Below are 14529 nucleotides of genomic sequence, written 5' to 3' on the forward strand. Positions count from 1 at the left end.
ACCTCCTGCATAGACTTTCAGATTATCTCCAGTAGAGTTTCCTGGAGATCTCTTATGAAGATAAAAGTTCCATCCCCCTGTATGTAGACCTTCTGTTTTCCTAATGTCTCTCCCTGTTTAGTTACTAAAAAAATGTTAACTCGTTGGTCTTAGCTGCTTTTAATAAATAAATGTTAACTTGTTTAAAGCACTTACGGACTGATCCTTCTCCCGATTCAGGGTCCGTGGTAATGGCTGGGGAGGGTTGGTAAGGGATCTCAGTGAGGGTGAGGAAGAGATCCTGGCTGTCGGGGAAAGCGCCGTCGACTGCCTCGTCCTCCTCATCTTCCCCGTCCGCGAACATCTCCGAGGAACAGTCTGTCGACACCATCCCATCCTCAGAGTCCACGCACACTGGTGGGGCAGTGGTGGCAGACCCACCGAGAATGGCATGCAGTGCTTCGTAGAAGCGGCATGTCTGGGGCTGGTCTCCAGAGCGTCCGTTTGCCGCTCTGAGTTTCTGGTAGCCTTGTCTCAGCTCCTTGACTTTCACGCGGCACTGCGTTGTATCCCGGCTGTATCCTCTGTCTCTCATGGCTTTGGAGACCTTCTCGAAGGTCTTTGCATTCCGTTTGCTGGAGCGCAGCTCCGAAAGCACAGACACATCGCCCCACACAGCAATCAGATCTGAGACTTCCCGGTCAGTCCATGCTGGGGACCTCTTTCTAGTCTGAGATTGCCTGGACTCCTCTGCTGGAGAGCTCTGCATCGTTGCCGGTGCTGCTGAGCTCGCCCCGATGAGCAACCAGGAAATGGGATTCAAACTGTCCAGACAGGAAAAGGAATTCAAATTTTCCCGGGGCATTTCCTGTGTGGCTGGTCAGAGCATCCAAGCTCCGACTGGCGTCCAGAGCGTCAACAGAGTGTTGCACTGTGGGATAGCTCCCGGAGCTACTAAGATCAATTAGCATCCACACCTAGCCTAATTCGACATAGCCATGTCGAATTTAGCGCTACTCCCCTTGTCGAGGTGGAGTACCGAAGTCGAACTAAGGAGCCCTCTATGTCGAATTAAATGGCTTCCTGGTGTGGACGGGTGCACGCTTAATTCGATTTAACGCTGCTAAATTCGATTTAAAGAGCTAGTGTGGACCAGCCCTTAGTGTCTGTGGAGTGGATAGTAAGTGATGGCTGCAGCTGTTGAAAATCCTCTGTTAGTAATGCTACAGAAAAGAATTTTCACTTTAATTTCATTGTATTTTGTTTGCTAGGAAACCCCCTCCAGCTGTCTCAGTGACTGTTCCCTCTTGTCATAGCAGATCTAAAGGCTAAGATCAGACAGTACAACAACACAAAGTTTTCTAGGTGGTATTTGTTAAGGACTCATTTGAACTCTCACTGTCTCCATTATGGGTAGCTCTTATGTTTTTTGAAAACCAGTCATCCACTTTTTTTTTAAGGAAACACTTTCTTCCCAATTCTCTGGTGGCTAGTTTTCATTATATTAATTTGCAACCTTTTTTGTGTCTTTAGCATGGTAGTTTGTGTGTGTGTGTATCTGTGTGCTTTTAATCTTTTCTATTTATCCTCTAGCCAAATTTAGGAAGGCATTTCATTCCTGAGGAAATAACAGTCCAACTGGGCACTCTAAATATACCTAGGGATACTGAAGCAAACTTTTGGAATGGCTGCAAAAATATATTCAGATAATGTACATAGTAGAGCACTGATAATGAAACCTGGGGCTTTAAAAAAAAAAAAAAGGGTGAAGTTTTCCCTGTATCCCAGCAACAAAGAGAAAATAAAACCCCATCAGATTTAGAATTAATTACTGAGCCTTGCCTCTAAGCATAGATGTGAGTGTATAAAATACAGCAACAAGGAGTTAATATAATAAACATTGCTTATCAGTGTTTCCCTTCTGAGAGCAGGCAACACATTGACAGAGTTTAGTGGATTATTTTTCTCCTATAATGCTCAGATAACTCCAATTCACTTTAGTGGATTGTCTCTCATGGTGAGAAGGTTACTGGGCCTTCAGAAGAGGATTTCTCTTGGGCTCTCCACTTCTCCTTGTTTCAGTATGCCCATTTAGTCAGCAGAAGCAGGAAATAAGCAGGGTTTGTGTGGCAGGTGAGTCTTGTTAAGTGGATAATTAGAAACTACACATCCTGCTAATGAGGAAAAAGAACTGAGAGCAGCCAAACGGCTTACAAGTAAGGCCGGTGCTATTGTCTGTATAAGCGGGGAGGTGCTTCATTCTACTTGTTTCTAGTGTTACAACTGCAGTGCTGCTGTGGGGAGTGTTGCTCTCCAGTGCCTGAAGGAGTTCACCAAGTGTATGAACTTTTGTTTGTGTAGTGAAGTGTATTTTGAGCAGGGAGCCTGAGGGTTTGAGAACCTTTGTGAACAGATCTGACCTTGTACTGGTTCTCTTAAATAAATAATCTAGGCTCTTTTCTAAATGAAGGCTTCTTTCTGTATGACAAGTATCTCCTATTTGTGGGAGAAGTACTGTGGTATGGGGGTTTGCTGCTGCTGCTACCCCTAGCCACAATACAAAATGTTTTCCTGTCTCATTCATTCACTCACAGATGTAACTTCTTTGTAGTTCAATTGTCTATTTTGTTATCTACCTACTGTTCTATATTGATAGGTAATTCTTCTTTTAAATGAGGGCAAATTGGAATCTCTTTGTCATTAGCAAACACTTCAAAATGTCCTGCACAAATTAACTTGTTTTCCCAGACAGCTCTATTTAAAGCAAGTTAATCTTAGTTTTTCTTCCTAAGAGACAGATTCTGATGCTCTTATTCATATTCACTAGTATTATATACCATTGAAAGCAAAGGAACTACTCAAATAGTAAAGTTACTACCCAACTTGAGCAAAGGTATTAGAATACAGCCCTGAATGATCATGATGACTTAAGCTTCCTCTCCCTTTTTGCTAATAACCAAACTGTTTTGAGGTGCTCAAGCAGGCATCTGCTTAACTCCTTGTGAACATGTGTGTCATTCTCATGAAAGCCTTTATGCTTATTTTGTAACATGTCTGAGATAAAGGTGTGCTCAAGCCCCAACTTTCAGCTACTGATTTAGCTGAAAGTGTTTTGGGATGGTTAGATAGGATTTTTAAAAAGGCAACTATCTAAAGGTGTTTAGACAGGAAATTGAGGTGTTTGTTATGTGACAGTGGTAAAGAATCCCAGAAAGTCTCTTCCATCTAACACTGAGCAGGGAACATTAGCAGGATAAAGAAACCAGTATTATTCCTGAAACTTCTGCAGAGTTCCTCAGTGAGTCAGCAAAACCCACTTCCTCTTCCCCAGCAAGAAAATAATCTGCAAATAAGTGGGGGTTTCAGGCAAACATTGTCTGCCTATTACAGGCCTCTTATAGAAGTTTACATGTATAAATGTGTGTGTGTATGTATAGGAGCCCAAGTAAAAAAAAAAATCAATTATTGCTGTTGCTTCAGAAGTACTGAGCACTGCAGCTCAAACTGATTCTTCTGCCACCATGGATATGCTCATCCTATTTGGAGTGAGGTCTGAATAAGGCCTGAGGGTAGAATCTAAAATCTTGCAAAGAAAAACATAATTTGGATTGTACCTAGGCTCAGATATGAAGCACAGGATCAATCTGCATCTATACAATGCCACCCCAAGCCCCTTTAACAATTCCCCCATTGCAAATGCTCAGGTACAGTATTAATGCTACTAGTGTTACAAAGGCCTTGTCTACACTACAAGACTATTTCGAATCAACTTAGTTCGAATTTGTGGATTCGACCTTATGAAGTCGAATTTGTGTATCCATACTAAATACACTAATTCGAATTTCTGAGTCCACATTCACGGGGCCAGCGTCGACTTTGGAAGCGGTGCACTGTGGGAAGCTATCCCACAGTTCCCGCAGTCCCCGCTGCCCATTGGAATGCTGGGTAGAGCCCCCAATGCCTGCTGGGGGGAGAAATGTGTCAAGGGTGGTTTTGGGTAAGTGTCGTCATTGAATCGTCAATCACAACCTCCCTCCCTCCCTCCTTGAAAGCGCCTACGGGCAATCTGTTCGTGCACTTTTCTGGTCAGTGACAGCGCGGACGCCACAGCACTGCAAGCATGGAGCCCACTGCGATCATCGCCGTTTTCTCCTCCTCGCACTTTATCGTCCACCTCTTCCACAGTCAGCTGCTGAGAAATTGGGCTACTTTTCAATGGTGCTGCAAGCACTGGGGGACCATAGGGGACGTTTTACAAACATCAACGTCGGGTGGCCGGGCAAGGTTCATGATGCGTGTGTTTTCAGGAACTGTGGGCTGCTCAGACGCCTGCAAGGAAGGTAGTTTGTTCCCGGACCACGAAATAACTGTTGTGGATGTGCAGATGCCTATAGTCATCCTCGGGGACCCAGCCTGCCCGCTAATGCACTTGCTCATGAAGCCCTATACAAGCGCCTGGGACAGCGACAAGGAACTCTTCAAATACTAGCGAGCAGCGAGCAGCGTGACCTGTGACTGTTCAGTTTCTTTACAGAGAAGCTGAACCTGCCCCTGTTTCTTTACCCAGTTACTGTTGACTCTCCTCTTCGGTTACATACCCCGTTCACCCCGTTACCCCCACTTCCAGCACATGTGTAAAAATAAAATACATGTCCCATTATTACTTAACAAAGGTTTCTTTATTCATGACTTTTCATGAAAGGGTTGAAACTGGGAGGCAGACTGTGCTGGGTAGGGTGTGCGGTGATGTAAAGACCGCCTCTAAACTCAAGGAATGACAGGCTCCTGCTCCTAGAGCGGTCCGCAGTGCCGAAATGCTTCTTTCAACGGAGCCTGCCATCCCTCTTTATGGAATTCTGTGTGCGGGCGGATATGTGACCTTGTGGTGGAGGAGGACGGATACAGATTCCTCAGCTGCGTGACTCAGCGGTCCAGGACAAGGACCGCTGTATAAGATCTGTAACCGCCCTCCCCTGCTGCAAAGTCACATCTCCCCCGCCCACACAGATCCTGGAAACCACCTCCCATACCGACCAGGGTGCCTACTGACTGCACCGTGTGTGTGACCCGCTGCTGATCCTGCCCCCGTGTCTGTACCCTGGGAAAGGTGACTGTCCTATGCAATTAACCACCCCCTTCCCCACGCCCCCCATTCAAACACAGTCTTCTTTGAAAAAACATAACGGAAACAGTAATTAACAGCAAAGCATTTTTATTAATTAAGTAGACAGTTAGGGGATGGGACTGGGATTGGGACTACTATAGTCTGGAAGTGAAGGACTTCGGCAAATGTAGGGTATGAGAGCTTTTGGGTACTTGAGCACTGTGCTGTGGTGCAGTGACAGTATTCACGTCCCCGGCCGCCCCTCCTCCTGATTATTTTCGGTGAGGGGGGTATGGGACTTTGTGGCACGGGAAGTGCGGTTGCAGATACACTGCAGGGTGTCTCTGTCCTCCTGCGGTCCTGCAGAACATCCACAAGGCGCCTGAGCATGTCCGTTTGCTCCCTCACTAGTCCAAGCAGCGTTTCAGTCGCCTGCTTGTCTTCCTCATGCCACCTCTCCTCCCGTTCGCTGTGTGAGCGCTGGCACAGAGAGACGGTCTCCCTCCACTGGCTCTGCTGGTCCGCCTCTGCTAGGTAGCAGCCCATACGTTCCTCGAACATCTTGTCCCTTGTCTTTTTCTTTCGCCGCCTAATCTTTGCCAGTCTCTGCGAGGGGGATGCTGTGGCAGGTCTGGAGACAGTGGAAGCTGTGAGATGGGAAACAGGGAGTGAATTCCTTGCAAAGATACATTTTTGCGAACAATTAACTGAGTGTAGGCTGTCTCTGTGAATTCTGGGTTGAGACCCCTGTGCCTGCTGGGGCACAAATAATTTTCGCGGTGGATTCTGGGTAAATGTCGCCAGTCATTCCTTCCTCCGGGAAAGCAACGGCAGACAATCATTTCAAGCCCGTTTTCCCAGAATTGCCCTGGCATACGCCATAGCGTGGCAACCATGGACACTGTTTTGCCTTTTGTGTATGTCACCGTATGTGTACTAGATGCCGCTGACAGAGGCGGTCCAGCAGCGCTACACAGCAGCATGCTTTTGCTTTTGCATGACAGCAGAGATGGTTACCAGCCATATTGTACCATCTACCATACCATAAATTGGTAATAAGATGGTAATAAGATGGGCATGGTTACCTGTCCTTTTGCACTGCACCATTTGGTGCTGTCATAAGTGCCCCTGGCCGAGCAGCCAGGGGCGCAAAAGCAAAAATTGGGAATGACTCCCCGAGTCAATCCCTCCTTTTTGGTATCTAAAAATAGAATCAGTCCTGCCTAGATTATGGGCAAGTGTACTAGAGAACCACTGTATCATAGAACCAGAGAGCACAGCTGCTCTGTATCCGATCCTGCATAAATTTGGAGCTGTATGCTATTCACAGGTGGTGCTCCTGCAACAACACCACCTGTTCATTCCTGCCTTCCCACAGCCTTCCTGGGCTACCATACCATTGTCCCACCACTTGTGTGATGAAGTAATAAAGAATGCAGGAATAAGACACAGTGACTTGTTTGTGAGAAATGAGTAGAAGGAAGCCTCCAGCTGCAATGATAGTCCAGGCAGGACATTAATTACTGTGGATGAAGGAGCCCATCATCCCTCTGCTAGTCCAGGGGCAATTCAATCTTTTCTTTACACAGGAAGGGTGGGGGCTGATGGAGCTCAGCCCCCTGTTGCAATGATGAGGACGGTTACCAGCCATACTGCACCATCTACCATGAAAAATTAGGGCCAGGCGCCCTTGATCGACCTCACAGATGCTAGTACGCATGGTTACCAGTCCTTTTGCACTGCCCCATGTGCCAATAGGCTGATGATGAGGACGAATACCAGTCGTTTTGTACCATCAGCCATCCATAGCGTAGGGGGAGCAAGGATGTTGGTGTTGAGTGCTGCACCATCTAGTCTGTCTGCAGCATTCAGTAAAGATAGGGTGACATGTAAAAGAGTCAACAGAGGATTGTTTTCACTTCTGGTGGTGGGTGGGGTGTGTGCGCAAATTGCCGAACTATGCCCTGACCCAGCGCAGACACTGTGTTTGACCCTAGAAGCATTTGGAGCTCATCCAAGAATGCAAATACTTTTCGGAGACAGCAGGAACTGTGGGATACCTTGCGTCCTCATTCCCCCCTCCCTCCATGAGCGTCCATTATATTCTTTGGCTTTCCGTTACGCTCGTCACGCAGCTGCGTGCTGAGTCTGTGCTATGCCGTCTGTCCGTAGATTTTTTAAAAATACTTTGGACCAGGCGTAAAATTACAGTAATTACCCTAATTAGATGCAGGAGTCTCCGAGCGAGATCACCCTGAGGACGGTCACTGAAGGAGATAGAGAGCGCATGCTGCGTGAAAGCTAGCACGAACCAGGGCCCGATGCAGCCGTGCTCGGGGAGGCAGTGCTCCCTGAGTACCTCATGAAAGCCTTGCGCGGAAAAGTGTGCTACCACGGAGCACCCAATAAGGCAGCTCTCCCCAGGAACCTCCTGCTGATGCTTTTCGATTAACGCAAGGAGAGCTTCGTGGAGATCTCCAAGGATGATTTCTGTTCTATCCCCATATATAGAGAGCCCTCCTTTTCACACACTTAAGATTCCTGTTATATTAAGAATAAAAGTTAACATGGTTAAAGCACTTACCGACTGCTCCTTTCCCTGATTCAGGATCCGGGTTCATGGCCGGGGAGGGTTGGTAGGGGATCTCCGTGACGGTGATGAATAGATCCTGGCTGTCGGGGAAACCAGCGTTGTAAGCGCTCTCGCCTGCCTCGTCCTCCACAAACCCTTCCTCATCTTCCCCGTCCGCGAACATCGCCGAGGAACTGTCCGTCGACACTGTCCCATCATCAGAGTCCATGCTCACTGGTGGGGCAGTGGTGGCAGGCTCCGTAGCGTCCGTTTGCCAGTTTGATTTTTTGGTAGCCTTGTCTGGGGTCCTTTATTTTCACGCGGCACTGCGTTGCATCCCGGCTGTATCCTCTGTCTGTATCATGGCTTTGGAGACCTTCTCGTAGGTCTTTGCATTCCGTGTTTTGGAGCGCAGCTCCGAAAGCACAGACTCCTCGCCCCACACACCGATCAGATCAAAGAGTTCCCAGTCAGTCTATGCTGGGTCCCTCTTTCTATTCACAGATAACATGAACTCCTCTGCTGGAGAGCTCTGCATCGTGGCAGGTGCTGCGGAGCTCGCCCCGATGTCCAGCCAGGACGTCAGATTCAAAGTGCCCAGACAGGAAAATGAATTCAAATTTTCCCGGGTCATTTCCTGTGTGGCTGGTCAGAGAATCCAAGCTCGGACTGCTGTCCAGAGCGTCAACAGAGTGGTGCACTGTGGGATAGCTCCCGGAGCTACTAAGTTCGATTTGCATCCACACCTAGCCTAATTCGAGCTAGCCATGTCGAATTTAGCGTTACTCCACCTGTCGGGGTCGAGTACCGAATTCGAACTAAAGAGCCCTCTAGTTCGAATTAAATGGCTTCCTGGTGTGGACGGTTGAGCGGTTAGTTCGAATTAACGCTGCTAAATTCGAATTAAAGTCCTAGTGTAGACCAGGCCAAATACAGTAACAGCTTCTCCATGCAGTTTGGAATACATCCATTACAAAGATAGTGGTCAACTGGGTTTGTTGTTGTGGCAGTAAAGGTGATATGTACACTCTATGCTGATTTAAAAAAATGTATTTCTGTATGTGCTTTCACTGTTCAATCTCATGCTTCAGAGCATGCATTGTAGAGGTGAGAGGAACTTTTCTTCCATGTGCAGCATTGTATAATTGGCTGGGAGCTTGCACAGAAGCTGCAGGCAGTACTGGACAGATGAACTGTTAGACAGATGAATTGATCCACTAGGTCAAATTCTCTGTTTTTATTAATTCCCCACGTTTGTTTTCCTTCAGGATCAACCAGCCCTACTTTAAAGATTGGTGGAGATGCGAGTAAGCCTAGTCCTTCTCTTTAAAGATGGACTTTACCATTTGGTACTATATCAGGCTTGCACATTTTATTGAAATGAAATTGATAACTAGGTGATATGATAGGAATATTGTACTTGTGCACTATCTTTACAAAATGCAGGCTTATAATATAAGAGTGAAATAATGTCAGATATTGCATGTTATATGATGATAAAGCAGGGGCAAATGTTTAACTTAGGAAGCAGCTGATGATAAAAATCTGGATAATTTTTTATTAAAGAAACAATGTCAAAGGAATAAGGGCTTGGCTACACTTACAAATTTGCAGCGCTGCAGCAGGGTGTGAAAACACACCCTCTCCAGCGCTGCAAACTGCGGTGCTGCAAAGTGCCAGTGTGGTCAAAGCCCCAGCGCTGGGAGCGCGGCTCCCAGCGCTGTCCGTTATTCCCCACAGGGAGGTGGAGTACGGACAGCGCTGGGAGAGCTCTCTCCCAGCACTGGCGCTTTGACTACACTTAGCGCTTCAAAGCGCTGCCGCGGCAGTGCTTTAAAGTGCTAAGTGTAGCCACAGCCAAAAAGTAACACATATCTGAACCACGCTGTGGAAAAACTCAGGAGGTCTTTGGCCATAATTCCTTGCCCTGAGAGAGGTGGAAGTTCAACCGCTTCCAAAAATAGCTTCCTCCATGACTTCCTTGTCACAGTAAAGCTCTGTGGTGGTGTGGAATAACCTTCTTATATGACTCTTTTCCAGCATGCTGGTAGCTGAGCCTTCAAATCTGGGAAGGTTAATTATGTTTGGCTCCTATTACATTTCCCCCTGGTTTGCCCTTTCTTATATTCCAGAGGAAGTGGCACGTCATCATATCTATCCAATTTAATGGTTGAAACAATATTTAGAAGCAGTGTTGGCTACTGGGCTATGCTCAAGATTGCTGTTGTACCTTGGTCAAGAAAGACTACATGGGGAGGAAGATAAAAGGGGGAAGTTCAAGGGAAGGCTGGAGAGGAGCAGATGAAGGAGGAAGGTTGGATATTTGCAGGGTGGCTGTGACCACCGGTCTCTTCTGAAGAATGGAAAGGTCTTATAAAGTGAGTGGCTGGGACCGTTCCAGATGGAGCCTGTAATGGAGAATAAAAGATATTGACATTGCACCCCTCCACACCCTTTTCTTGGATAGCTATGAAGTCCTGTAAGAAGGCCCCGAGTAGGAAAAAGGTTGGGGTCAATACCATGAACGAGCAGCATAAACTGGCATGAAAAAAACAAGATACTTGGTGAACAACCCATCATACTGATCAGTAATAGTGGGTGCCAAGTCTCTGTCGATTCTGTCCTTCAGTTTAGAATGGCAGATTCTAAAGAGAAAGAGAGAGAGAGAGTCTAGAGGAGAGCAACAAATAAGCGGAGTCTTCAAATATATAAGGACTGTTACAAAGAGGATGATTATCAATTGTGCTCCATGTCATGTCCATGTCCTGAAAGTAGGACAAGAAGTAATGGGCTTATTCTGCAGAAAGTCAGATCTAGGTTAGATATTAGGAAAATTCTTTCTAACAATAAGAATAGTTAAGCTCTGGGATAGGTTGCCAAGGGGGGCTGTGGAATCTCATTGGAGGTTTTTAAGAACAGGTTGGACAAATACCTGTCAGGTATGATATTAGTCCTGCCTGAGCGTAGGGGGCTGCTGGAGTCTGACTTCTTAAGGTCCCTTTCAGTCCTACATTTCTGTGATTAGTGACACACTTAAGAGACCCGGGTAGATCGTGAAATGCCATAGTGAAAAAGGTATATGCATTCACTGAGTTTTGTGGACAATCTTGTCATCTCTTGTGATGCAGAGATCTAGAGTGGATCATTGACACAGAAAATAGTACTTACACTGAAATAAAGAGTTAGGGATTGTCATGGGATCTCACCCCCACTTTGAGCTTGTGGGTTCAAAGATGGGGACCCGCATGTATTCTGCCACCATGTCCTATGGGATCTCACCCCCACTTTGAGCTTGTGGGTTCAAAGATGGGGACCCGCAGGTATTCTGCCACCACCCTAACCCTTAGGGTGGGGTTCCTTCTCGCTGCCACCACTCAATCAAGAAATGTGGATTGAGACACAGTCCTTCCCCAAAATCCTAGGGGATTCCAAGAGCCCCAAATCCATGGAGTTCTTACACCCAGGAGAAACAAACCATTCCCCCTGCTTCCTCCCCCCCTCCCTTTTCCTAGGAGAGATACCGGGATCCAACTACAGAGGGATACCTCCCCCTCCCCTTTCCCTGAGAATCCACCCAAGGAAAGACCAACAAGTCCTTAATAGAAAAGAATTTATTAAGAGAACAAAAAGAAAGTACAGAATCTCTATGAGCCCAAGCTGGACACTCATAGGGTATAACCTTATCAATCTCTGGAGAGAATCCCCTCTCCCCCTTTTCTCAGTAAAAGCAATATCAGCAAACAGGAATAAAGCATTTCCTTTAGCAAACACACAATTGCAAATATAGAAATCAAATCATAAGACTAATTCGCCTTTCTAATTAATACTCACTATTAATTAGTAGAAACTACTCCAGGAGAACTTGGAGACATGACTGTCCTCTGTTAGATCCAAAAACAGTTCTCACACAGACAAAGGCTTCCCTCCACAGAGATTTGAAAAAATCTTATCTCTGATTGGTCCTCTGGTCAGGTGGTCACCAGGTACTACATGTTAACCCTTTACAGGTAAAACAGACCTTAACCCTTAACTATCTGTTTATGACACGCCCCCCAAATCGCCAACAGTGGGAACGACTGGTGGTGATTTCCTCCTAGAACTGTAAGATAAACAGATAAACAAAACACATGCACTATTACATATACTACTAAGTATGTAAACAACAAGATATTTGACATTGAACAACACTTTGTATGCATTTGCCCGGACATACTTGGCGACGTCCTTGCCCATCCTCCCAGTGGAAGGACTTCCCCAACCTGTCTTTGGTTTGTTGACCCCAGAATGCCCACTGGGATGTTAGGGCCCAAGCTTAAGAGCTTGTCCCAGTACTTAGTTGGAACTACCAACTGTCTTTGAGGATGCTGGCCTTCCTGGTGTTCACCAGAAAGAATGTCCTTATATAAAAGTCCTTGTTTTACAACAAACTGGAATTGGGTAGAAGAGCTGAGAGGCGGTGGGTTGCTTCGTGCCGCCGCCCAAGCTTTCTTAAGGCTGTCATCGGCTTCCTGCTCTGTCTGGAACTGTTCCCTTGAGGCGGGAGACACCAGTTCCTCTGGGAGCGATGTAGGTGATGAGGTTGTTTTCATTGACTGTGGACCGCTCTCCGCTGGTGCACAAGGTGATATATGAGGCTCTGGCTGAGCCTCTTGGGTAGAGTTGTTTGCTGCTTCTGCCAGTTTAGGCCCGTTGGCGCCCCCTGGCGGTGGAGTTGCAAGCGCTGGCGTCAGTGCTGGCGCTGGTTCTGCCGCTGGTTGCTTTTCCAGTTCCGGTCCTGGGACTGGATGTACTATGGCTGCTGTAGTTGTTGGCATGAGATCCGGTTCCACCACCTCTGTCTGGGTCTCTGGTAACACAGACAGGGTCCTGGTGGATGGCTCAGGAACAGGGATGGGAGTGCCTGCTTGTTTGGCCTGGCCGCGGGTGACCACTCCCCCCCCTTGGCCAGCTGCACATGGTTGGCCAAGTCTTCCCCCAGTAGCATGGGGATGGAATAATTGTCATAGACAGCAAAAGTCCTCTTTCCTGACCAGTCCTTGTACTGGTCTTCAGGGATGCTGTACCCATGGCAGGTTCTTTTAAAACTTTTCAAGAAGGCCTCAGTGTTCTCACCTGCCATGTAGGTGGGAAATTTCTTGGGATGGGGAACAGTGCCTTCTGGTGTTGGCCACACCCCTGTGCAGTCAGTGAATTTTATGTGTGGCTTGCTGGTGTTGCTCTTTGGTGCTGGCCACACCCCTTTGCAGTCAGTGAACTGGTTTCCCCAATTCCTAACCCTTTCTATTCACGAAGAGACTGAATAGAAAAAAAACCCCAAAACTTTGTATTTGCATTTGTGTAGCTGCTGTTTGCTGATATACTGAGAAGACCAAAAAAAACTGGTTTGTCCTGTTTCTAGCACTTGCTAAGTACCTCACAGTGGGGGTCCTTTCTAACAAGCCTCCTAGAAAAACTTGCACCTCTTTCCTAGCTGTTTTTAAGCAGACAGAAAGAAAAAAAAAGGAGAAAAAAGAAAAGAAGAAGGAAAAAAATCCTTTTCTAACACAGCCTGTTAGAAAACCTTATCCCTCAGCTAAACCCAGCTGAAAATCTGTTTCCAAAAAAACAATCTTCCTAATAAGCCCAGCTGACCGGCTGGTGCTACTTAGTACCTGCAGAAAAGTGTAGTAAATCCTCTCAGGGATTTGTATTCCCTGGCTCCAGAGGATTTCAAAAGACACAGGGAAAAAAAATGTGGCTGGAGGGTTTCTGTCTCCCCCCCCCAAACCTGTTTTCCCCACTGGATGGGAATGTACTTTGTCGAGCACTTCCCCCCACCTTAGGAATCCTGAGTGATACCTGATATCACAAAGGAAGGACACACCTCTAGGGAAGAGTTTTTCCTCAGCATAGCCAGCAGAGAAAAAAAACTCCTCCTAACCCTGAAAACTGCTTCAACTGCCTTTTCCTCAAGCTGCCTGTCCAAGCAACAAGAAAGAAAATTTGCTTCCAACAAAGCCTGCTGGAAAACTTAATTCCCTCCAGCCAACCTGGCTGAAACTGTAAACTCCCTCTTCTCTCAGGTTGCTTTCCTGCTCTAGAAGAAGAGAATAGCTTCCTTCAGCGTAGCCCAGCTGAAAAAACTCCTTGTAACAATGGGTTCGAAACTCCGCTGCCACCATGTCATGGGATCTCACCCCCACTTTGAGCTTGTGGGTTCAAAGATGGGGACCCGCATGTATTCTGCCACCATGTCCTATGGGATCTCACCCCCACTTTGAGCTTGTGGGTTCAAAGATGGGGACCCGCAGGTATTCTGCCACCACCCTAACCCTTAGGGTGGGGTTCCTTCTCGCTGCCACCACTCAATCAAGAAATGTGGATTGAGACACAGTCCTTCCCCAAAATCCTAGGGGATTCCAAGAGCCCCAAATCCATGGAGTTCTTACACCCAGGAGAAACAAACCATTCCCCCTGCTTCCTCCCCCGCTCCCTTTTCCTAGGAGAGATACCGGGATCCAACTACAGAGGGATACCTCCCCCTCCCCTTTCCCTGAGAATCCACCCAAGGAAAGACCAACAAGTCCTTAATAGAAAAGAATTTATTAAGAGAACAAAAAGAAAGTACAGAATCTCTATGAGCCCAAGCTGGACATTCATAGGGTATAACCTTATCAATCTCTGGAGAGAATCCCCTCTCCCCCTTTTCTCAGTAAAAGCAATATCAGCAAACAGGAATAAAGCATTTCCTTTAGCAAACACACAATTGCAAATATAGAAATCAAATCATAAGACTAATTCGCCTTTCTAATTAATACTCACTATTAATTAGTAGAAACTACTCCAGGAGAACTTGGAGACATGACTGTCCTCTGTTAGATCCAAAAACAGTTCT

General features: G+C 46.7%; 1 protein-coding gene and 1 long non-coding RNA gene across 6 annotated transcripts in view; one reads left to right on the forward strand and one right to left on the reverse strand.

The window, feature by feature from the left end:
• The window catches only part of RBFOX1 (RNA binding fox-1 homolog 1), a 2584986-nt gene that overhangs the window by 296826 nt on the left and 2273631 nt on the right, over positions 1-14529 (forward strand). The window lies entirely within an intron of this gene.
• Positions 1-14529, reverse strand: part of LOC123344030 — a 53528-nt gene that overhangs the window by 27372 nt on the left and 11627 nt on the right. The gene's annotated exons all lie outside the window — the stretch shown is intronic.

This window comes from Mauremys mutica, chromosome 11 (assembly GCF_020497125.1).
Source record: "Mauremys mutica isolate MM-2020 ecotype Southern chromosome 11, ASM2049712v1, whole genome shotgun sequence".
Classification (NCBI taxonomy): domain Eukaryota; kingdom Metazoa; phylum Chordata; order Testudines; family Geoemydidae; genus Mauremys; species Mauremys mutica.